General features: G+C 40.3%; 1 protein-coding gene across 10 annotated transcripts in view; it reads right to left on the reverse strand.

Annotated features, from left to right (window-relative positions):
- tbc1d5 (TBC1 domain family, member 5) overlaps window positions 1-25,939 on the reverse strand; it is a 504,442-nt gene that overhangs the window by 348,109 nt on the left and 130,394 nt on the right. The window contains exon 3 of one of the 10 annotated variants that reach the window (XM_059638253.1): window positions 6,887-7,662. The exons of the other annotated variants lie outside the window; for them this stretch is intronic. The gene's annotated coding sequence lies outside the window, so the exon portion shown is untranslated. The remainder of the gene's footprint in view (window positions 1-6,886; window positions 7,663-25,939) is intronic. 10 annotated transcript variants of the gene reach the window in all.

The following is a 25,939-nucleotide window of genomic DNA, read 5'->3' on the forward strand; positions in this document are numbered from 1 at the left end:
CTGTTGCCTCTGTTGTGATGATGCCGCATTCCTGAGGGGGTGTTCAGACACGTTCACCTTTTTCTCAACCAAAGATTCCCCAGTAGCAGTGTCCAACTTATTTCTCACCACTCTGACCTCACCATTTCCATACCCTCAGACATAATGATAGGAGTCCCCTTATCCTCATTATCTACCCCACCAGCTTCTGCTTCCAAAGGATCATTAGCTGCCATTTCTGACACCTCCAGAGGGATGCCACCACCAGACACATAATTTCCTTCCCTTTCTTTACACTGCAGAAACCGCTCCCTCCAAGACACCCTGGCCCACTCATCCTCCAACTCGACAGTATGTCCTCAAACTCTCATGGCACCTTTCCATTCAATTACAGAAGATCCAAATGTTTACTTGTTTGCTTCCTCACTATCCATGGCCCCAGGTGCACATTCCGAGTGAAGCAATTCTTTACTTGCACTTCATTCAAATCTAGTCCACTGTATTCACTGTCCACCACATGGGGAGGCGAAATGCAGACTGGGTGACAGCCTTGCAGAATACCACCACACTGCCCCTAAAAATGACCCCAAACTTCCAGGTGCCTGCCAGTCCAAAACGCCATCATGTTTCCACAACAACAGTTTTGCATCAGACCTCCTGCCGTGCTCCAGCAAAACTCAATGCAAGCTGGAGAAACAACGTCTCATAACCTGCCTAGATACCTTACACCCCTCAAGACTCAACATTGAGTTTAACAATGACAGAGCAAGAACACCTTTTTCCATGTTTGTGACCACCCCATGCCACATCAATATGGGCTGCTCCCAGCACAGGCAAACCGTTTGCAACTACATACACTCTCCATTAGCACCCAATCAGCATAGATCTCTCTCTCTGTCCTTTGCCCCAGCCACCCAATGCCCCTGCAGTCATCAATGGAAAGACCATCATTTTCCAGCTGATTTCATAAAGGGTCACCAAACCCTGCTTTTCTTTCCACACACGCTGCCAGAAGTGCCGAGTTTCTCCAGCACTGTTTTTTGTCGGACTGAGTATGATGATATGTACAGGATATTGAGCACTATACTTATTAGTTTCCTTTACGTGTAGCTCAGAATCAAAACAAGAACAAAAATGGATGTGAGATTGCTCGCTGAGCTGGAAGGTTCATTTTCAGACGTTTCGTCACCATTCTAGGTAACATCATCAGTGAACCTCCGACGAAGCGCTGGTGTTATGTCCTGCTTTCTATCTATCTGGTTAGGTTTCCTTGGTTGGTGATGTCATTTCCTGCATTGATGTCATTTCCTGTTCTTTTTCTCAGGGGATGGTAGATTGGCTCCAAATCAGTGTTTGTGTTGATGGAGTTCCGGTTGGAATGCCATGCTTCTAGGAATTCTCGTGCGTGTCTCTGTTTGGCTTGTCCTAGGATGGATGTGTTGTCCCAATCGAAGTGGTGTCCTTCCTCATCTGTATGTAAGGATACTAGTGATAGTGGGTCATGTCGTTTTGTGGCTAGTTGATGTTCATGTATTCTGGTAGCTAGCTTTCTGCCAGTTTGTCCAAAAGCTGACGTTTCGGGCCTAGACCCTTCATCAGAGAGGGTCTGATGAAGGGTCTAGGCCCGAAACGTCAGATTTTGTGCTCCTGAGATGCTGCTTGGCCTGCTGTGTTCATCCAGCCTCACACTGTATCACCTTGGATTCTCCAGCATCTGCAGTTCCCATTATCTCTGTCCAATGTAGTGTTTGTCACAGTTCTTGCAAGGTATTTTGTAGATGACGTTTGTTTTATTTGTCGTCTGTATAGGGTCTTTTAAGTTCATTAGCTGCTGTTTTAGTGTGTTGGTGGGTTTGTGGGCTACCCTGATGCCAAGAGGTCCGAGTAGTCTGGTAGTCATTTTGGAAATGTCTTTGACGTAGGGGAGAGTGGTGATGGTTTCTGAGCCCGTTTTGTCTGGGTTTATTGCTGAGGAATCGGCCGTCTGTGTTCATAGGGTACCCGTTCTTTTTGGAATACGCTGTATAGGTGATTTTCCTCTGCTCTGCGTAGTTCCTCTGTGCTGCAGTGTCTGGTGGCTCGTTGGAATAATGTTCTAATGCAGCTTCGTTTGTGGGTGTTGGGATGGTTGCTCCTGTAGTTCAGTATTTGGTCCGTATGTGTTGTTTTCCTGTAGGCGCTGGTTTGAAGTTCCCCATTGGCTGTTCGCTCTACTGTGACATCTAGGAATGGCATTTTGTGAATGTTATGCCAGTAAGGGTATTATTGATGGTCTTGAAGGTTTCCTCTAATTTGTTTTGAAAAGTTAGAGGAAACCTTCAAGACCATCAATAATACCCTTTACTGGCATAACATTCACAAAAGAGGAGGAAAACAACAACAAACTGCCATTCCTAGATGTCACAGTAGAGCGAACAGCCAATGGGGAACTTCAAACCAGCGTCTACAGGAAAACAACACATACGGACCAAATACTGAACTACAGGAGCAACCATCCCAACACCCACAAACGAAGCTGCATTAGAACATTATTCCAACGAGCCACCAGACACTGCAGCACAGAGGAACTACGCAGAGCAGAGGAAAATCACCTATACAGCATATTCAAAAAGAATGGGTACCCTATGAACACAGTCCGCCGATTCCTCAGCAATAAACCCAGACAAAACGGGCTCAGAAACCATAACCACTCTCCCCTGCATCAAAGACATTTCCGAAATGACTGCCAGACTACTCGGACCCCTTGGCATCAGGGTAGCCCACAAACCCACCAACACACTAAAACAGCAGCTAATGAACTTAAAAGACCCTATACAGACTACAAATAAAACAAACGTCATCTACAAAATACCTTGCAAGAACTGTGACAAACACTACATTGGACAAACAGACAGGAAGCTAGCCACCAGAATACATGAACATCAACTAGCCACAAAACGACATGACCCACTATCACTCGTATCCTTACATACAGATGAGGAAGGACACCACTTTGATTGGGACAACACATCCATCCTAGGACAAGTCAAACAGAGACACGCACGAGAATTCCTAGAATCATGGCATTCCAACCGGAACTCCATCAACAAACACACTGGCTCCAAATCAATCTACCATCCCCTGAGAAAAAGAACAGGAAATGACATCACCAATGCAGGAAATGGCATCACCAACCCAAGGAAACCTAACCAGATAAATAGAAAGCAGGACATAACACCAGCGCTTCGTCGGAGGTTCACTGATGATGTTCCCTAGAATGGTGACGAAACGTCTGAAAATGAACCTTCCAGCTCAGCGAGCAAACTCTCATCCAGAACCTCAAGCTGAGCTACAAATCTTCTCAAAACTCGCAAGGACAAAAATGTTTAGGGTCTAGCATTTTAATTTCTATGCTACAGACTAATTTGTGTTCCAATCATGATTCTAATCTGTCAAACAAAATTTCTGAGAAACAAGTCAAAAGACGACCATCTGGATGGCATTCAAAACTAACAATACGCACCTTTTCACAATGCAATAAAAGCAGTTGGATGGCGCAGAGACCGCCCAAATAGAATGCAAAGATTTCATGTTACTTAAGGTGTGTATGTCTGTTGGCTATTAGAAAACTCCTCTTTAATTTATTACAGCAACACACACAATACTCATGTCATACTCATTTTCTAAATCAATAATCAGCACAGCATGCTTCATTAACACCAACCAATCACAAACAAGTCGGGGATCTCTTTTAACAACATGAGCATTCCAGAGACATAAACCATCTGCCACTTGTAGTAACACAAAAATCAAATTAATCCATTCTTATCATGCATTCAGATTTTAAAGCAATTAACGATGCTCTTAGTGTAATCGCAGCAGCAGAAGTACCTCGATAATGAGAAACGCAAACCCTTCAGTGAACTTTCCGCTGTTATAAATTTGTTTGGTACCTTTACAAGCTTTCTGTATTGTGAACTTTTGTATACTGCTGTTAGAAATGAAGTTTCAATAACAAAACCAATGTCTAGCACTCATGGTAGTGAGCTATTTTGCTATTTCTTTGAATAAAAACATTTTCCTTTACCACTACTGTTGTATAACATTTGAAATATTTAAGAAAGAAAATAATCTAGTGGAACATATTAGCATCCAGAGGGTTTAAGTAAAAATCAGACAACAAAATTTATTCTATAACTTTGTTTGCTGCGAAGAGATTTCTTCTTTATGCCAAACAACATTTAATCATCAATACTCAACACATGCATCTCAGCGGTGTGATATTAGAATACTTTAGCAAAGATGTAACAGAGGCACAATGGGCTGAATAGTGATGCATGTTTATTTGATTGAATCTTTTCCTATCAGGTAGAAATAAAGGCTATCATAAAATAAGGTTAGGGTTTCAAGCTGTTGCAGCTTAATTTGAAGGTTCTCCGTGCTTGTTTTAGCAATTTTTACTCTTGTTGCATCAAATTCAGGCTCAATTGGGCACATATATGCTGCAGGCGGCATCTTACATAGAGTTGCTGGAATTTCAAATGAACAATAGTACGGCAAAGTCAATAAGGCATCTATAATCTTAGTGAACAATGGGATGGCATCAATAGCTCAACTTCTTAACCAAAGGGATATACAGATTAACAAAGAACAAGAGAAGCAAATATACTGGAAGAAACAGGGCGTTAGTTAGGTGACTGTTGGAAGATGGCATTCAATTCTGGTCTCACTGCTATAAGAAGGATATTGTGAAACTAGCAAGGGTTCAGAAAAGATTTTCAAGAATGTTGCCAGGGTTGGAGAGTTTGAGCTATAGGGAGAGGCTGGATCGGCTGGTGCTATTTTCCCTGGAATGTCGGAAGTTGGGAGGGGTGATCTTGTAGAGGTTTATGAAATCATGAAGGGCATGGATAGGGTGAATAGCCAAGGATTTTCCCCCAGGGTAGGGGAGTCCAAAACTAGAGGCCAGAGGTTTAAGGTGAGACAGGAAGGACTTAAAAGGGACCTAAGGGGCAACTTTTTCACACAGAGGGTGGCGCTTATATAGAATGAGCTGCCAGATGAAAAAGTGGAGGAGGCTGGTTTAAACACCCATTGGATGGGAATGTGAATAGGAAGGATTTATAGGGAGATGGGGCAAATGCTGGTAAGTGGAACTAGATTCATTTTGACTAACTGTTCAGCATGGACGTGTTGGACCGAAAGGTCTGTTTTCATGCTATACTGCTCTCCAACTCAAAATATTGGGAACTTGTATACGAGTAATAATGATAGGGATTTTTAATCTACAGATAGATTGGAAAAATCAGATTCACAAAATTAGTCTGGAAGGTTAGTTCATGACATAAGAAGGTGTAGAGCTGGATGAACACAGCAGGCCAAGGAGCATCTTAGGAGCAGAAAAGCTGACGTTTCGGGCCGGACCCTCCATGAGAAAAGGGGGAGGGGGAAAGAGGGTTCTGAAATAAACAGGGAGAGTGGGGGAGGTGGATCCAAGCTGGATAGAGGAGAAGATAGGTGGAAAGGAGACAGTCAAGTTAAAGAGGTAGGGATGGAGCCAGTGGAGGCGAGTGTAAGCGGGGAATTAGAGAGGGGATAGGTCAGTCCGGGAGGGTGGACAGGTCAAGGAGGCAGGATGAGGTTAGTAGGTAGTAACTGGAGTGCGCCTTGAGGTGGGAGGAGGAGATAGGTGAGAGGAAGTGCAAGTTAGGGAGCCGGGGACAAGCTGGGCTGGTTTTGGGATGCAGTAGGGGAAGGGGAGATCTTGAAGCTTGTGAAATCCACACTGATACTATTGGGCTGCAGGGTTCCCAAGTGGAATACATGTTTTGTGTGTTTTCTTAGATCAGCACATTTCAGAACCAAACAGCAAGCAGAGTTATTCTAGATCTGGTATTGTACAATGAGACAGGATTATTAATGACCTTATGGCAAAGACACCCTAAGGTAGCTATGATTGTAACATGATTGAAGGAGAGAAGAGTAGATCTCACTAGCATTTTGAACATAAATGAGGCAATTAAGAAGGTATGAAGATTGAACTGGGAAATTAATTGAGATAGGTCAGGAGATAGTCAGTGCGTGACACTTAAAGATATATTTCATAGTACTCAGCAAAGTTACATCCCCATGAGAAAGACTCCAAAGGAAGGCCGCACTGTGCATGGCTATATAGTTAAAGATAGAATCAAACTGAACACAGCATTCAATTCAGTGATGATTAATGGCGGGCCAGGAGACTGTGTAGGGTTCTGGTCAGCAATAAGTAATTTTCTGATTTTCAAGTAGGTTGAATCACTCCTAGTCCCCTGGTTCTAGATTCTGGACTTATTTAGACAATGTGAAATGACGGGGAGGCAATGGCCTCGTGGTATTATCACCGGACTGTTAATCCAGAGACCCAGATAATGTTCTGGGGACCTGGATGCGAATCCCACCACAGCAGATGGTGGAATTTGAATTCAATAAATATCTGGAATTAAGAGTCTAATGATGACCATGAATCCATTGTCGATTGTCAGGAAAAACCCATCTGGTTCGCTCATGTCCTTTAGGAAAGGAAACTGCCATCATGTGACTCCAGACCCACAGCAATGTGGTTGACTCCGAACTGCCCCCTGGGCAATTAGGGTTGGGCAATAAATGCAGCCTAGCCAGCAACACCCTCATCCTGTGAATGAATAAAGAAAAAAAATGAAAGAGGCAATAGACAGATGTTTCAGGGCAAAAGAATTCCTGTGTTTATTTATAATACAAAAGCTAAGTATAATACAAGAAATTAAAGTAAATGCAATAAACATGGAAAATTGACACAATCAATTATACAAGAGGAAGGTAATACTATTAAATACATTATTAGCTAGATTAAACACTATTAGAACCTAAAGACAACAGTTATAATCATAGAAACTTTAAACAAACTTCCTACCCTTGGGGGCCTCATGCACCGTAGCCACCAGCCTTAACCTTCCTGCTAGATGGCTTAGAACTCTTGGCTTTTGAGATTTTCAGCTCGTCACTGGGGAAAACACGGTTTTAAAGTGCACCTGGTTGTTGGGGTTCTTACTGTCGGTTCTCGCCGTCACATGTATTGGTTCAGAACAGGCCTGTGTCTGAAAGCTTTTATTTGGATAGCAGTTGGTTGGCTTCCTCCCTCTCAGATGACCTTTGTCCCAATGATGTTCTTGGTTTGGCTTCACGATTCAGTTTCTCTGTTCGGCCTCTGTGTTCTTGGTTCCAAGGCTGCTGTTAGAGATGGAAGCCTGTGGGGAACCTGTGCAGAAGCATGTTGTTGAATTTAAAAAAAGGCTCTCCCAAGTGAGACTGAGGCTGGCAGTTATACAGACTGCGTGCACCATTGTCTCCCCTCAAATCCGTGCTGATATGTGTTTCTAGTATTTCTTTTTGAAGTCAATTGGTTTTCTGATTGTTAAGGGTATATGTGAATGGATTTCTATTGAAGGTGAATGCCCAGTTTCTCTGTCGGCTCCACACTGTCTGTTCCAAGTAGTTCGAGGTGTTGGAGCTTTCTTGGGCTACAGCATGTTTCAGTTAATTGTTCTTTTAAAGTGGACGTGTAAATTGGAATTCCAGGCAGAACAATGGTTCCAGATAGCCATTTTACTTCTGTTAGTTGTGTGTTTGTTGCAGCCTGAGCCCAGGGTTTTGTCCAGTATTTTAGATATTGGGAATTTTTGCTTGATCCTACAACAGGACAGAATATACGAAAGCAGAAAAGAAAAGAAATATAATAGTAGATAAAATAAAGGAAAATCTGAAGTTATTTTACAAATACATTAACAGTAATAAGGATAAGTACATAAAGAGTAGGGTCCATTAAGCACCACAGTAATAATTTGTGCAGTGATTTGGAGGATATGGATCAGGTTCTAAATGAACACTAAGCATCACTGTGTAGTGAGTGGGATGATGGGTACAGAAATCAGAAAAAAGAACGGTGATATACCTAAAGAACTGAGCATAGACAAAGAGGAGGTTCTGAATGGTCTAGCAGGTTTCAAAGTTGATATTCTCCAAGATCAGATGAAATGCATCTCTAGTTGATAGGTGAAGCAAGGCAGGGCACTGGCAATAATTTTCAATTCCTCTCTGACCATAGGAGAGATACCAGAGAGCTGGAGGATAGCCAATGTGGTACTGTTATTCACGGAGGAAGCAAGGGATAAAGCAAGAAACTACAGATCAGTCAGTCTAACCTCAATTGCAGGGAAAATACTGAAAGCAATTCAGAAGGACACAAGTGTGGAAGAATGCTGCAGGTTGCAAGGAGACTTGGTTTGGATAAACTGCAGAATTGGGATGTGGCAAATGGAGTTCAATGCAGATAAACGTGAGGTGATTCACTGTGGGAAGAATAATAGGCAGGCAGAATACTGGGCCAATGTAAAGATTCTGGGTAGTGTGGATGTGCAGAGGGATCTCGGTGTCCATGTACATAGATTCCTGAAAGGTGCCGCCCAGGTTGATAGTGCTGTTAAGGAGGCATTCGGTGTGTTAGGTTTTATTGGTAGAGGGATCATGTTCCAGAGCTGTGATGTCATGCTGCAACTGTACAAAACGCTAGTGTGGCATCACTTGGAATATTGCGTACAGTTCTGGTCGCCCCATTATAGGAAGGATGTGGAAGCATTGGAAAAGGTGCAGAGGAAATTTACCAGGATGTTGCCTGGTCTGAAGCGAAGGTCTTATGAAGAAAGGCTGAGGGACTTGGGTCTGTTCTCATGGGAGAGAAGGTTAAGAGGGGTTTTAATAGAGACATACAAGATGATCAGAGGATTAGACAGGGTAGCCAGTGAGAGTTTTTTTCCGAGGATGATTACTTCAGCTTGTACAAGGGGGCATAGCTACAAATTGAGGGGTGATAGATTTAAGACAGATGTCAGAGGCAGGTTCTTTACTCAGAGTGGTAAGGGCGTGGAATGCCCTGCCTGCCAATGTAGTCAACTCAGCCACATTAGGGGCATTTAAACAGTCCTTGGATAAGCAGATGGATGATGATGGGATAGTGGAGGGGGATGGGCTTAGATTGGTTCACAGGTTGGCGCAACATCGAGGGCCAAAGGGCCTGTCCTGCGCTATATTGTTCTATGTTCTATGTTCTATGTTATTGATCTGCACTTGGAGAGGCAAGATTAATCAAGACGAAACAACATGGCTTTCTTAAGTAGAGGTCACGTCTGACCAACTGGATTCAATTTCTCGAAAAGATGACCAGATGAGAGCAACGTATTTCACATAGTCTACTTGGACTTCAGCGAGGCTTCTGTGAGGTCCCAGCTCAGAGACTGACAGCAAACGTAAGAGACCATGGAAATTCGACTAATTGCGTCCAGAATTGGCTGAGTGGCAGGAAGGAAAAGTTGAGAGGTGTTTTGTGACGTAGGGATCAGTGTTTGATTCTTGCTATTTGTCGTATGCAGAAATGATTTAAACTTGAGTGTAACAGGGTTGATCTACAAGTACGCAGATTATACAGAAATTGGTGGGGTGGTAAATAGTAAGGAGGATAGTCTGAGATTACAGGATAATGTAGACAAACTAGTCAAATGGGTTGATCAATGGCAAATGGAATTCAACCTGGATAAGTGTGAGGTGATTCACTTGGGCAGGACAAACAGGGCAAGTGAATACACGATGAAAGGTTGGATGCTGGGAAGCATGAAGGTCTCAAAGAGACCTTCAGTGAATGTTCACCAGTCCTTTCAGGTAGTGGGACAGGTTGATTAAGAAGGCCTATGGGATATTTGCCTTTACTCACCAAGGCGCAGAGTTTAAGAACAGGGAGGCTCTACTGGAACGTAAAGAATATCAAATAAAAGCCGTAAGAACTGCGGATGCTGTGAATCGGGAATAAACGTTGCTGGAAAATCTCAGCAGGTCTGGCAGCGTCACTGAAGAAAAAAAGAAAATCAAATGTAATGTTTCGGGTCTGGTGACCCTTCCTTAGAATGGTTCTGAGGGATATTGAACTGGACAGGGTGCAAAGGAGATTTATCAGGATGTTGCCTTGGCTGGAGAGTTTTAGTTATGAAGAGAGTTTGGAAAGACTTGCATTATTTTCCTTGGAGCAGGAGCATGATTGAGATGCATGAAATTATTAGGGGCATAGAGAGGGTAGAAAAGAAGGAACTTTATCCCTTAGTTGAGGGATCAATGATGAGGAGGCATGGATTTCATGTCAGAAGCAGGTGGTTTAAAGGAATGACAAAGTTTTCCCCTATTGAAGGGTGGCAGGAGCTCTGTCTGTAAGGATGGCAGAGGCAGAAACCCTCCTAACATTTAAGTCGTATTTAGCTGTGCAGTTGCAATACCGTGGTATACAAGGCTATGGGCCAAGGGCCGGAAAATGGAATTAGAATAGTCAGGTGCTTGTTTATCATCAGCGCAGGCTCCATGGGACGAAGTACTATACTCCAATGATTAAAATAAACTAAGAGAGACATTAGCATACAAGATAACACTAGCTGGAAATACAAAAAGGCAAAAAAGTTTCCACAGATACAGTATTTGAAAAAGTAGAGAGTAAGTAAAGTGAGCATTCATGACTGAGCCTGAGGAGCAAATAACAAAAAGCAAGGGAATGGGGGCAAATTGAACAGATATTGTGTATCTCTCAAAGTTGTGGAAGGCACAAATAATATCTAATAGACAATTGTAAAGCAAGAGGTAAAAGGGGAGGAGGAACACAAAATAATTCATGAAGGAATGGATGATAAAATAACAAATTAAGAAAATTGTTAGAACTGAAGGCTGACAAAGTTCCAGGTCCTGATGGACTTCACCTAGCGTCTTTTCAGAAAACGGCTCAGATAATGGACACATAGATTTAGAAGATTAAGTCACCTTAGATTCTGGAAAGGAATAATCAGACTGGAAAATAGCAAATGTAACTCCTCTACTTAGGAAGTGAAAGTAGAAAACTACAGGCAGTTAGCTTTACATCTGTCATAGGAAAAATGCCATGAATCTAGTGAGGCGATTTATCACAGGACACTTAGAAAAACTTGACGCAATCAGGCTGTATCTACATGGTTTTATTAAAGTGAAATCACATTTGATTAGTATATTAGTGTTAGTGAGTTTTGAGAAGATTTGTAGCTCAGGTTGAGGTTCTGGATGTGAGTTTGCTCGCTGAGCTGGAAGGTTAGTTTTCAGACGTTTCATCACCATTCTAGGTAACATCATCAGTGAGCCTCCGACGAAGCGCTGGTGTTATGTCCAGCTTTCTATTTATATTTCTATTTATAAATAGAAAGCGGGACATAACACCAGCGCTTCGGAGGCTCACTGATGATGTTACCTAGAATGGTGACAAAACGTCTGAAAACTAACCTTCCAGCTCAGCGAGCAAACTCACATATTAGTGTTCTTTGAGGTAGTAATAAGATACATTGATAAGAGGAGCCTGTAGATGCAATGTACCTGGATTTCCAGAAGGCATTCACCACACAAAATATATGACAGATAATAGGAGGTGACAGTGAAGAGGAGGACATATTAAGGATACAAAGCAAGAAAACACAGATTATTTTTGATTTGGTGAGTTGCAATTAATGGAGTAGCTCAGTTGAGATTTTTGCACTGATCCTTATTTAATTTCTATGTCAATATCTAAGAAGGGACTGTATCTATGCTGCTGCCAGATCTACTGAGTTTCTCCACCAATTTCTGCTTTTGTTTATTTTAAATCTCCAGCATTCATAGTCCCTTGTTTTATATTAGGGACTAAATCTATGGTTGCTAAATGTATTGATGACAAAGACTAAAAAGGGGGATGCGGAGAGGATTCTGAAATAAATAGGGAGAGAGGGGGAGGCAGACCGAAGATGGATAGAGGAGAAGACAGGTAGGGAGGAGAGTATGGGTGGGGAGGTAGGGAGGGGACAGGTCAGTCCGGGGAGGACGGACAGGTCAAGAGGGCAGGGTGAGGTTAGCAGGTAGAAAATGGAGGTGCGGCTTGAGGTGGGAGGAGGGGATAGGTGAGAGGAAGAACAGGTTAGGCAGGCGGGGACGAGCTAGGCTAGTTTTGGGATGCAGTGGGGGTGAGGGGAGATTTTGAAGCTTGGAATTCCGCTTGGGATAATGATGCCACCCGTAGGTTGCAGGAACAGCAACTCATATTCCGCTTGGGATAATGATGCCACCCGCAGGGTGCAGGAACAGCAACTCATATTCTGCTTGGGATAATGATGCCACCCATAGGTTGCAGGAACAGCAACTCATATTCTGCTTGGGAACCCTGCAGCCCAATGGTATCAATGTGGATTTCACCAGCTTCAAAAATCTTCCCTCCCCCTACCACATCCCAAAACCAAACCAGCTCGTCTCCGCCTCCCTAACCTGTTCTTCCTCTCACCTATCCCCCTCCTCCCACCTCAAGCCACACCCCCATCTCCTCCCTACTAATCTCATTATGCTCCCTTGACCTGTCCGTCCTCCCCGGACTGACCTATGTCCTCCGACTTCCCAACCTACATTCACTTTTACTGGCTCTATCCCCACCTCGTTGACCAGTCTGTCTCCTCTCCACCTATCTTTTCTTCTATCCATCTTCTATCCGCCTCCCACTCTCTCCCTATTTATTTCAGAACCCCCTTCCCCTCCCCCATTTCTGATGAAGGATCCAGGCCCAAAACATTAGCTTTTCTTCTCCTAAAATGCTGCTTGGCCGGCTGTGTTCATCCAGCTCTACACCTTGTTATCTTGGAGGCTCCTCATGCCTTCTTCACAATTCATTTTGCTATCTATGTCATCTGTAAATTTAACTCCCATAATCCTTGATACTTTCATCCAAATTAATTACATCAATTACAGTTGAGGGTCCAGCATCAACCCCGCGGCACTCCACTTGTGACAAACTGGTAATGCAAAAAAGAACTATTTGTTACTACTCCCTGCATCCTGTGAGCAATCCATCCTCTGTATATACCAACATGTTACCCCTTACACCATGGGCTTTTAGTTTCTACAATAACCTTTGATTTGGCATATTAACCCAAATCCTTCTGGAAATCTAAGTACAACCTAAGTTCTTCTCCCTTTTTTGAATAGAAGAGTTATATTAACTATTTTCCAACTTAAAGGAACATTCCCTCAATCTAATAGGTTTAGAAAATTAAAACCAGCACATCAAATATTTCACTGCTTAGTTCTTTTAAGACCTGAGGATGAAGTTCAGCAGAACATGGGGCTTTTCAGCTTACTGTTCCAACAATTTCATCAGTACTACTTCTTTGGTAATTGTAATTTGAGTTCCTCCTTCCTTTTCAATTCCTAATTTACAGCTATTCCCAGGATGCTACTGTATCCACAAGCTAGCTACTGACTGTATCGAACCAGCACAACTCAACAGTATTAAGCTATGATTCTGCAATCGGACAATACTTGTTAAATAACCTTGAATGTGTAAAAAATTATGCTGCCACCAATGTAAGAATCGGAGTTGGGTTCACAGTGTGTCACACTGTTTTGTTCTGGAAACTACACAGGGACCTATTCTTTGCAGACAAAGTATGTTAATACATACTGAGAGATAGTAGGAACTGCTGATGCTGGAGTCTGAGATAACACGGTGTAGAGCTGGATAAACACAGCAGGCCAGGCTGCAGCAAGGAGCAGGAAAGCTGATATTTCGGGTCTGGATCCTTCTTCAGAAATAGAGGTGGGAGGGGGGAAGGAGACTCTGAAATAAAGAGAGGGAGGGGGAGGCAATGATGGATGGTGGATAGAGGAGCAGATAGGTGGAGAGAAGATGGTCAGGTCAAGGAGGCGGGGATGAAGCCAGTCAAGGTGAGTGTAGGTAGGGAGTTGGGATGGGTGTTGGTCGGTGGGGAGGGAGGAGCGGGTGGGTCCTCATTCCCGCCTCCTTAACCTGTCCATCTTCTCTCCACCTATCTGCTCCTCTATTTACCTTCCATCGTCGCCTTCTCCATCCTCTCTCTTTATTTCAGAGTCCCCTTCCCCTCCCCCATTGCTAGAGACCACACTTTTGGAAGGATGTGAACGCACTGGAGAAAGTGCAAAAGAAGTTTACAAGAATGTGTGCAGGGTGGAGGAATCAGTCTGGAAACAGACTGAAGAAATCAAGACTGTTTTCCTTGGTGGAAAGAATTGCTGAGGTAAAACCTGCTCAATGTATTCAAAATCATAAGGACAGAATTAAATAGCTTTTGAAAGGTTTGAAAACAAGAGGACATATTTATAGTAAAATAAGCTAAAGTCATAAGGGAAGAATTTTTCATGCAGGTGCTTAGAGTCTTGATTGCACTGTCAGAAAATGCATCGAAGGCAGGTACAATTGAGGCATTCAAAAGGGAATTAAATAATATTTTGATAAAAGAAAACAATGTGCTGGGAGAAGATGAGGGTATAGCACAGAGAATTAACGCTTTGGGTCCGGTGGCCCTTCTTATGGGTCACTGAAACGTTAATTCTGCTCTCTCTCAGATTGCGGTCAGACCTGAGTTTTGCCAAGAATTTCCGTTTCGTTTCTGATTTCCAGCATCCACAGTTCTGATTTTTTTTTGCTCGTTTGGAGAGTTGGTGCTTACACAATGGTCTGAATGACCACCCTCTACACTGTAACAATTCAAAGATTTGATGATCTCTGCAACCATACAAACTCAAGTTCCAGACTCGTGTGATCTGACTTCATGGCGACAGTGCTCCTTTCACATGGAGTTCAATAGGTATTCTTAAAGGTAGAGTTCAACACCTTTGCTACACTTGGACAGTGGGAAAATTTGGAATTTCATCCAATTTCAAAAGTATCGTTTCTGACTTAATACTGTATTGTGTGCACACACCTGAGTTTTTAAAATATATGTTCAATGCCTGACATCATTACAAACCAAAAGAAAAATACAACTTGTGGTCTAAAAGCTGGCTTTTACTTGGAGAGCTGACTTGACTAGTATTACTATCAGTCATTGCATATGGCCTATGGGAACACTGTATGAAGTGAATTATTTTGGTCACAAGAATGAAGTATTACAACAGAAAGTAAATAACAAAATTTTAAAAAAGGTTACAGAACAGAGAGTCCCGAGTGTCCTTGCCTGGAAAGCTGATACAGGTGGACAGACACCAGATTCTGGGGAAGGTGAGATATGCACAAGGCAGGCAATCTACACCCTTGCATTGACAAATGCTCGCATTGTTGGGGATGGCTTAACTTAGATTGGCAAGGAGTTGTGAACCTGAAAGTACATTCAGTGCTGGCAACAGGAGCAAAAAACTTAGTGAGTAACATTAAAAGCCAAAAAGCAGAGTGTGTGAGCAGCACAGTGTAGGAATTTGGCAATATTAAAAAAGTGTGTATGTAACCAAAAGGAGTGTAGTAAATAAAGCAAATGACCTAAAGACACAGACAGAGACATACGATATTATTGCTATAGAGCAATATGATATTATTGCTATAACAGAAACCTGACTTTAGAGGGGCAAGGATGGCAGCTCAAATTCCTTGGTATAGAGTTTTCAGGAAACTTCAGGAATCTTTACCGTATTATCCCAGTCCTAGATGTGTCTGATGGGGCAGTCTTGGGGAACCTTTACTTATAGTTCACTTTCAGTTTAAACGAGCAGAAACAGCTTTAATCTGTACATAATTATGCTGTACCTATGCTGGGAGTGATTGATGGGGACAGTGTCAAGAGAGCTTTAATTTCAATCAGGGCTAGTATTTATCGACCATCATAAATAGCCCTTGATAAGTTAATCACCAAACGAAGCACACAAACAAAACAATGGCATACACACTGCTAGGTGTGAGGGGGAAAATAGTAGGGCAGTTAGTGGCGCAAATACATTGGCAAATTTCTGAGTGCAAAACAGTAGGGCAACAATTGTTGGGAACTTCAACTAGCCAAATATTAACTGGGATACAAACACTATGAAAGTCACAAAGCACAAAATTCTGGAATTGCAATCAAGAGAACCCTTTTAGCCAGCACTTATATCCAATAAGACCGGACATGATTCTATATTTAGTTGTGGGAAACGAATTTGGGCAGGTGAATCAAATAGGTGACCATTTGGAGAAGCAGTTCTTAACTGGTGAAAAGCGAGTTTTGCAGAGCTGAGTTGATCTGATAAATGGGGACTGGATAGTTACTCGAAGGAAAGTCAGTGACAAATCATGGGAGACATTTAAACAGCAAAATTCTACAAGCACCCCCTCGTAATCCATGCAAGATAAAGCTGAAAAATAGAGCTTATGACAATCTCTTAAAAAATATACTTTAAGAAATGTATAGGAATCTACAAAGTGCAGGTGTGAATTGAAAAAATGAAATTAGGAAAGCAAAGATAGGATATGAAAAAGCATTGGTTAGTAAAATTGAGGGTAATCCAAAAATGTTTCTGTGTGGATGCAGAAGATGTGGTCATGGTTGTAATCAGTGCTTAGTTTCTGATTTCTCAAATTAGAGAGATGACACAACAAAGGTTAGGTGAAATGAGCAACAGGAGATGGGGAGTATTATGGAGTCATACAGCGTGGAAACAGACCCTTCAGTCCAACCAGTCCATACCGACCATAATCCCAAACTAAATTAGTTCTACTTGCCTGCACTTGGTCCATATCCCTCCAAACATTTCCCATTCATGTACTTATCTAAGTGCCTTTTAAATGTTTAAACCATAGCCGCATTCACCACTTCCTCTGGAAGTTCATTCCAAACACAGATCACTCCATATATGAAACAAAAATTGCCTTTCAGAGTTCTTTTATTAAAATCTTTGTCAAATCATCTTAAAAACGTGTCCCCTTGTCTTGAAATCCCCCCACCCGAGGGAAAAAACATCTGCCATTCACCTTATCTATGCCCCTCACTATTTTATAAATCTCTAGAAGGTCAACTCTCAACCTTGTACGCTCTCATGAACAGAGTCCTGGGCTTATCCAGCCTCTTCATATAACTCAAACACTCCATTCAAGGCAACATCCTGGTAAATCTCTTCTGAACCCTTTTCCAGCTTACTAACATCCTTCCTATGACAGGGCAGTCAGAACTGTACACAGCACTCCAGAAGAGGACTTACCAACATCCTGTACAACATCAATATAGCATCCCACCTCCTATGTTCAAAGTTCTGAGCAATGAAGGCAAGCGTGCTAAATGCCTTCTTAACCATCTTATCTATATATGTGATGCAAACTTCAAAGAATTATGTACCTTAACTCCTAGGTCCTTCTGTTCTACAACACTGCCCCAGGCTTTACTTTTAACTGTATAAGTCTTGTCTTTGTTTATTCTACCAAATGAAATACCTTACATTTATCCAAATTAAACTCCATTTGCCATTCTTCATTCCATTGACCCAACTGGTCAAGATCTCTTTGCAATTGTCGATAACCTTCTTCACTGTCCACTATAACACCAATCTTGGTGTCATCCGCAACTTACTAATCATGCTTTATATATTCTCATCAAAATCATTTATATAAAGGACGAACAAAAGTGGACCCAGCAGTGATCCCTGTGGAACACCAGAATGACCTCCTTAAAGATGGATAAGTTACTGGAACCACATGAATCATATCAAAGTGGCTTAAAGAAGTCAGGAAGAGAATAGTGGATGCTCCGAGGATCATTTTCTAAATTCACTAGATGCAGGCAAGTTACCTGAGGACTGATGGTCAGTAAATGTTGTACTATTATTCAAAAAGGGTGCAAAGGATAGGCCAAATAATTTTATGTTGGTCAGTCTTTCTCTGGTGGTCAAATTACCACAAGCTTAAAAGCACAGATTAATCAAGCGTAGTCCCCACGGTTTTCTTAAGGAAAAGTCATCTTACCAACTTAGTTGCAATTTTTGAAGAAATAACAAGGAGGACTGGTGAGGGTAATGCAGTGGACACTGCCTCCATGGATTTCAGTAAGCCATTTGACAAGGACCCACATGTAGACTGATCAGAAAAATTAAAGATTATGGAATACAGGGGAACGTGAGGAGTTGGATATGAACATGGCCCAGAGACAGGAAAAATGAAACATGATTGATAATGGTGCTCCACAGTGCTCAGTGTTAAGTCCATTACTGCTTGTGACATATATTAGTTGGTTAGACAACTGTTGAAGGGATTGGAAAATTGATAGATGATACAAAAATTAGCCAGGTGGTTGCAGAAGATGACTTTTATGATTTAGCTAAGTGGACAGAAAAGTGGCAAACGCAGTTCAATTGCTGGAAATGCACCGTTATGCATTTGAGGAAAGCAAACAAAACAAAGAAATACACAATAAACGGGACAATATTAACAAACCTTGGCATGCACGTGCACAGATCCCAGAAATAGGTAGGACATGCAGGTAGGGTAATAAAGTTTGCATGGGAGATGCTTTCCTTCACTGACTGAGCTAATGAATACAAAAATAGGAACACAGCTTGGGAACAAGGCACTGATTAGGCTACAGCTAGAGTTTTGCGCACAGTTCTGGTCGCAGAGGGTATATGTCTGAAATTCGCTGCATGGTTTGGTCATTGAGGTGGAAACCCTCAATTCAGTGAAAAGGACCGTGAATCTGCATCTGAAGCACTGTTATCTGCCAGGCTATAGATCAAGTGCTAGAAAGTCAGATTAGAATGGGTGGTCAATATAGAAACGAAGGAAATGGGAACAAGGATGGGCTATTTGATCCTCTAAGACAACTCTGCCATTCAATGTGATCAAGGCTAATCGTCTAACTCAGTATTCTGTTCACACTTTCTCCCCATACGCTTTGATCTCTTTAATCCAAAGAATAGCTTTTTGGCCTCAATTGCTTTCTGTGGCAGAAAATTCCACTGTCTCACCACTTTGTGTGTGAAGAAATCACTTTCATCTCGATAATTTCAGTGAATGAAGACAAAATTGGCTGAAAATCCTCTTTCTGTGCCATTACATTTCTATGGCACAATCCAGTTTTCTCTGTTGACTGGCCCTGAAGAAAATATTCCAAGTTTCTTACCACTGTACTCTGAATTTTAACTGTTTAGCATTTGACTCTCCATTCACCATATAACATTTCTAAAATTTATTCTTTCATGGGATGCAGGTTTTGCTTGCAAGGCCCGTATGTATTTCCCATCCTTGAATGTCTTTAAGCTATGTGTCCTAAAATGCAGAAAACAGTTATGACGCAACCACATTACGGTACATTTGGGGTCACGTGTAGACCTGATCAGATAAGGATGACTGATTTCCTTCCCTAAAAGGACATTAGCAAACAACAAAGGACCTAGGCCCGAAAAGTCAGCTTTTGTGCTCCTGAGATGCTGCTTGGCCTGCTGTGTTCATCCAGCTCCACACTTTGTTATCACTAATAAACAAGACAGGTTTTACCATTTACAATCGTTTCAAAGTCACATTACAAAAAATTGCTTTCAATTGAAATTAAAATCTACCAGATACCTTAGCAGGATTTCAATCTAGGTCCTCAGATTAGCAGCCTAGGCCTGTGGATTACTCGTCCAATGATGATAACATGATTCCACCATCTTCCTTATACATTTCTACAGCTACCAATCTGTTCAATCACACTATCAACAACCTCTGACACCCTTTTATCCAATAAACCTTTGCTTTTCCCATTCTTTAAATTCAGGAATTTTTAGCAGTCAACTTCCTTAGATACTTCTTACCAGATCTTGCTGGTTATATATAAGAATAGTATGGTCTTTAGAAACAAAAACAGAAATTGCTAGAAAAACTCAGCGGGTTGGCAGCATCTATGGAGAGAAAGCAGAGTGGCCCTTCTTCAAAACCAAAGATAGGTTTCTGTTTTTCTTTCTGATTCCAGCATGCACACTTCTTTGGCTTTTTAAAAAAAAATATAGTCCTGCTCATCTCAGTCAAAAATGCTCACTATTAAACTCTGGGACATATTTTAAAACATACTTCTAAAAAGATATCGCACACGTGCCTTTCTTTAATATATTTTAAATAACAATGAACACAATGAAAAATGTGGGATTCTTACTACTATCAACCTAAATTATATTAAAGAAATTTTTAAAATAGCATTATCTGATTAGAGTAAACCAGTCAATAATAAAGTGCAACTTAATAAATCATGTGTATTTTTATTTTGTTGAAACCTTCACTAACTCCTAGCACCATCTGTTATCATCAAAACTATATGACAAGATATGCTATATAATTAATAGGTAAACAACAATCTAATTAAAATGGACAAATACCCCATGTTCTTGCCATTTGGGAACTCTAATTACAGGCTAAATTTTAAGCTTGAATTAAATATTTAAGCTGGAAAATTAACTTTCCTTCTACAGCCTTGAATACATTAATACAAATGTGTGAAACCATTTTCAATACAAGAGTTGCATGCCAGAGAAACTTCCCTATTGCTGTGTATTGTACTATGTTAATCATATACTCAATTATTCACTAGCAACCACATTTCTTTAGAACTCATTCAAGTAGGAGAGATTAAATTTAAGCAGTCACAGTTCTAGTCTTATGGATATTGCTTTCATCGAAATTCAACACAAAACTTTGATAGCACCAGAAATGGAGGAATCACATTACAGGAAATTTCATTAAAGCATTAGGCATTCAAAATTTCAAATATTTTAAAGTAATAAATGGAGTAAATAAAACAAGTCTGAAAAAGCAAATACGTTTATCAACTCAAATTACAGTACAATGCGAATAGAATTATCATCAGTATCATTTCCCCTTTGCCACTTACTGTGAACAACAGTACAATTAAGGTAACTTAATTAATTAAAGATTGAAATGTTGACTACAGTGAAATCTTCACAACATATCCCGCTGCTGTATTTTTCTAATGTCAACTGTCTGTTAGTGAATAAAATGTTAAATGAATTGCAAAGTTCTTGATTTAAATAAAACATCTGCATTAAACTCATTTTGGCAACCAATGTGCTAAATTGTTTGATACACAATTTTTACTTGGGTGCAAAAATCATTTATTAATCACTTCAATGATGTTTTCAGGTATTACAGTACATTTGATTTCAGTTGAGTACACAGTGAGAACTCATGCATTTTTGTCAGAGGTAAAAACTTTTATTTACAGTTTCTGCCTGTTAAACAATGGAAACAGCACGTCTTATGACTCTTTTGGTGAGGCGAGAATAACTAGAAGAGAGTGCACCAAAAATTTCGCACTGAAAATCATTAAACTGCTTGGCTTATCATAGCCCTTGTAAAAGAAAATAACATGCTTTAGTCTCGCTATATTAATTGTGTGATTTTTTTACATCATTATAATTAGAATACAGTTAGTATTCCATTAACCATTTCTTGCCACAATTGATACAATTAATAAAACAGACAAAATAATAAAATTATATGACAAAAATAATGATTAAACAACTATCCTGAATTTTGATGATTTGAGAGACTTGGTTCATAATTAAATAATATTAACAGTAAAAACTTGGTGTGTAATTGTCATTGTTGAGCAAAAACACCTCATCCCTCAAGCAAAGTCAACAAAGCAGATAAAATACTCATTCATCTAATTGTCATCCCTGGGACCTTGATGTGAACTAATTGTTTGCCACATTTAGCTGCAAAGAGCACTGACTATATTTCAAAAGTACTATTATTAATTCACAACATTGAGAATATTAAAAGATTCTTTATAAATAAGATTTTTTCCCTTATTGTTACAGGTACAGTGTTTTTGCAAAGAAACTGAGATACAACTTAGTATAAACCAAACTTACACGATTGCAGAATTAGAATTTAACTAACATAACTACATTAAATTAATTCTCATTGCAAGACAAAAATATTACACTTAAATGAAAACAAAGATGAAATACCATAGCACGGCTATTCTAAGTAAGCCTCATTTAATGAAATTTAGTAATCATACAACTTTGTTAGACAAACCTATCATTTGACAGAAGAAAGCTGCATACATGCATTACTTAACTCAGTGGCAGAGATGCCACAAGACATTCTACATTGAATGAAAAACACTTTTTACAGTAGACTAAGTTGACTTGTTGCCACAGCAAAAATTGCACTTTCCCAGCATTTGCTGTCAGTCTATGGCCCAAACCTATTTTCCTCACATTGTGTGGAGATTCGTATGCACAAAGACTTTTATAGTCTGATTATTGGTTTTCAGGCTTAGAAAGGTAATTATCTCGTAGCATGCACAACAGATCCTGGCGTAGCAGGTATTGAAATAAGCTAAGCAGTGAAGATTTACAGAAAATTGAAAATAAAACACTGCTGCATTAGGACAAATGTTATAATCAAGATGGTCTGTCATCAAAAGCATGATTTTTACATTAACTTTTAAAAGACATTAAAGGTATATCAGCAGGCAAAGTGTAAGTATGAAAATTGCTCTCCAGGGTTTGCAAATTCTCTTTGATAAATCTTACTAGGAATTTCACCAGTGGATAAAATAACAGCATTGCCACCCAAAGTGTTCTTCTTCAGAATTACTTCTCAAATTTCATGGGCTGCTTTTTGATTATCAGAAGGTCCTATTCCATGCTCACTAATTCCTTTATTAGATGATGACGATGCCATCACTTAGTAACATTACATTTCATGCATATGCTAATTTTTAATAATAAATGAAATTTCTTAATTTGGAGTTCACATCTTACATTGTTTGCAGAATTACACATTTGTACAATTTAACTTATATGGGAATGATGTCACATCTGTAGCCCCTTTTAAAATTAATCATGAGCTGCTCTGCCAATTTCAAGTGTTTTCTTCCACTCACTACTTCTGTTCAAGTAGTGAGTGTTCAAAGTGTAACCTGAATTTAGCCTGTTTGAAATGACAATTGTGATAATTAAGTTAGTCTTCTTATTTCCACTCTTCTTCTGAGCAGTCTTTTATATATCAATTTAAGACTTTTAAATTTTCTTTGGTATTGGCAACTAAACTCATCATTGTTCTCGCTTTGTGCCCTTTATTTGTTTTTTCACTTTTCCTTTGAACTTTCTACATTCATCTGGGTTCTCAGTTTACTGCCTACCTGAGATCTGTGATGAGCATGTGTTTTAGTTCATCCTAATCTCTACCTCTCTTATTATCCAAAGCTGCCTGGATTTGTTTGCCATACGTTCACACTGAAGGGAAAAGTATCTTGAAAGAACTTAAACTCTTTTTTTTAACAAACTGACAAAACTGGCTACAATTTATGTAACAAAGATCCATTGAAGTTGATTTTTCCCCAGTTAAGTATTTCTATTCTGAACTACTCCTGGTTCACAGCTGACCTAAACATAATGACATAATGATCGCTGCCCGTTGAATGTTCCCCTATTGCCATTTTATCCAATTAGCCCACCTCTTGTCTGAGAACTAGGTTCAATACTAGCTCCTTTCCCAATGGGACTGGGTGCATACTCTTAAAAATCTTCTTGAACACAGTTTAGGAGCTACTGCCACTTCTGCCTTTTACACCAACTACTACTATTCCATCTATATTCAGATATTTAAGTCTCTCATTGTAGCTACTCTAGAATTCTTGTGACTCTCTAACTTCCTTGCATATCTGTTTAAATATAGAAGTCTTTATTTAAAAATTACTTTGTTCCAGGTTCAGACCATCTTACTGTATCTACTTCGTTCACTGCTATCTAATATGGAACTGCTCCCTCCTCCAGCAATGTCTAGCATTCTATTTTACTTGAAAAGTATAATAACCACTATACAATGTGGCTCTTCGATGTTGAAATTTCAGTAGAATATGAGAGTGATTACTGAGCTCTCTAATGTAATTAGAGTGCTTATAACATTACTAGCTACTTATTAATCAATGTAGATACTTTTTCATATCAAGCATTTATCAAGGTTATTCTCAATCATCACCAAAACAGCACAAACTTTAATCATCATAAATCCATTTCAAATCTAAAATTTTACTTAGGACTCAGATGACCAAAAAAAATGATCAAACTTTGCAGTTACATGTTTAGGTATCTAATCAAAATGACTGCCACACAACAGACGCTGAAGTCAATACCATTGATACATGCAAAATAACAAGAAAATTTAAAAAACTATTGATACATCAGCTCACAAATTACATATTATCTTTGAAGGCACAGACAAATAGAACATACAACAGTACAGCACTGTACAGGCCTTTCGGCCCATGGTGTTGTGCCACCTCCACCACTACCTTGTACTATCATCCATATGCCTATCTAATAGCTGCTTAAATGCCCCTAATGAGGCTGACTCAGCTACCCTCTCTGGCAATGCATTCCACAAAATAATGAGACAAAGGGTTCGATTCCAGCCTCGGACGTCTGTCTGTGTGGAGTTTGCACGTTCTCCCCGTGCCTGTGTGGGTTTCCTCCGGGTGCTCCGGTTTCCTCCCACAGTCCAAAGATGTGCAGGTTAGGTGGATCGGCCGTGCTAAATTGCCCATAGTGTTCAGCGGTGTGTGGGTTATAGGGGGATGGGTCTGGGGGAATGCTTCAAGCGGCGGTGTGGACTTGTTGGACCAAAGGGCCTGTTTCCACACTGTAGGGTATCTAATCTAATCATAATCATATACAGCAGTAATCTGATTTCACATGCAGCCCATAATACTACGGTTTACAAACGAGATACATATTTTTAAAAATAACATTATTTAGCAGTGCCCAGGCAAAGCTCCATTGTAATTTTCAACAGTATGACATATATATTCTACACAGTATTCTTTGTTTCAGTTACAATTCATTAGATTCTACTTTGATATCCCAAATTGGTTAATGTTTAAGATTGACAACTCATACTTAGGACAACTTACGATTACTAGCTAATTTCCCATAACTTTGACTCTTTTGCAATGTTAAGGGGGGGGGGAACCTTTCACTACTACAACACATCCCACTGTGTTCAACTACCTTTCAAGTGTAATCACTCTTGTAAAGGAAGAAACGTAGCCATTTGCGTACAGCAAACTGCCACAAACAGCAAAGTTACAATGATCAGTTCATCAGTTTTGTGAACTCTATGAAAGGATGAATATACTCAATGAAGTGACAAAATAATACTTACTCTCCTTCAAAATTCCTCATATCAGTCTTCTGACAATGGTTTATGGCTTGGTCTTGCCAACTTTTATGTTAAGCATCTCTTGCTATGGATCAGGAGCCCTACTCTGGCATGGCAGCTGCTGCTGCAGCAGAGGAGAGTGGGCTAAGAAGTTGGCACAATACATTGGTCTCCATTTTCTCCAAGCCCTTTTCTTGACACCGAGTTTCCAGTTTCCACTCATCTATTCCAATATGTCTTTCCAAACCAAAATCATCAGCTTCAGAGACTGTCTCCCATTTGCTAATACTAAATGTCGCCAACGTTCATGTCTCGCTTGCAGATGTCCTTGTAGCAGAGGTATGAGCACAGTGGACAGATGATCTGTTGCAAAGATGTGGCTTGATTTTAAGTGCTGATTATTCCCTCCCCACATCCAACTATTCTACCCACAATCTCACCCCCACACCCATCCCCGCCCCAAGGTGCTCAAACTCTTTGAATGACCAAGCCTCTACCAAATTACCCACTGATTGGGATCTCTGCATCTCATATTTTAAATAACATCAGTCTGTCAATTAGCATTAACCAGTTGCAAAAAAAAATGGAATTTGTCAGTGGCTTTTGCTCATTTACATAGGAATAACCATTAATGTCCAAGCATTTTCTCTGGAAAACAAATTCAGCCGACCATGGAAAGAATGGAAGCAAATGAGGGCAATCCTAAATTGGCATATAAAAAGGTAGAACTTTGCTAAACAATCTAAATGATTTTTGGCAAGAGACATGGGTTTTGAGCTTCACAGCAATATGTCCAAAGGCCTTGGAGAGGAAATTGATGAAAGATAAAATGATAATTAGAAGACGGAAAGTTGAGGGTGTTTTGTGTCAGTCAGGTTTGTTCATGATTTCTAAAAGGTGGTAGAAATAGAAACAATGCATAATATTGTTTAATATGGGCACCATGAAGAGAGGTTG

Source organism: Stegostoma tigrinum, chromosome 2 (assembly GCF_030684315.1).
Source record: "Stegostoma tigrinum isolate sSteTig4 chromosome 2, sSteTig4.hap1, whole genome shotgun sequence".
NCBI lineage: Eukaryota > Metazoa > Chordata > Chondrichthyes > Orectolobiformes > Stegostomatidae > Stegostoma > Stegostoma tigrinum.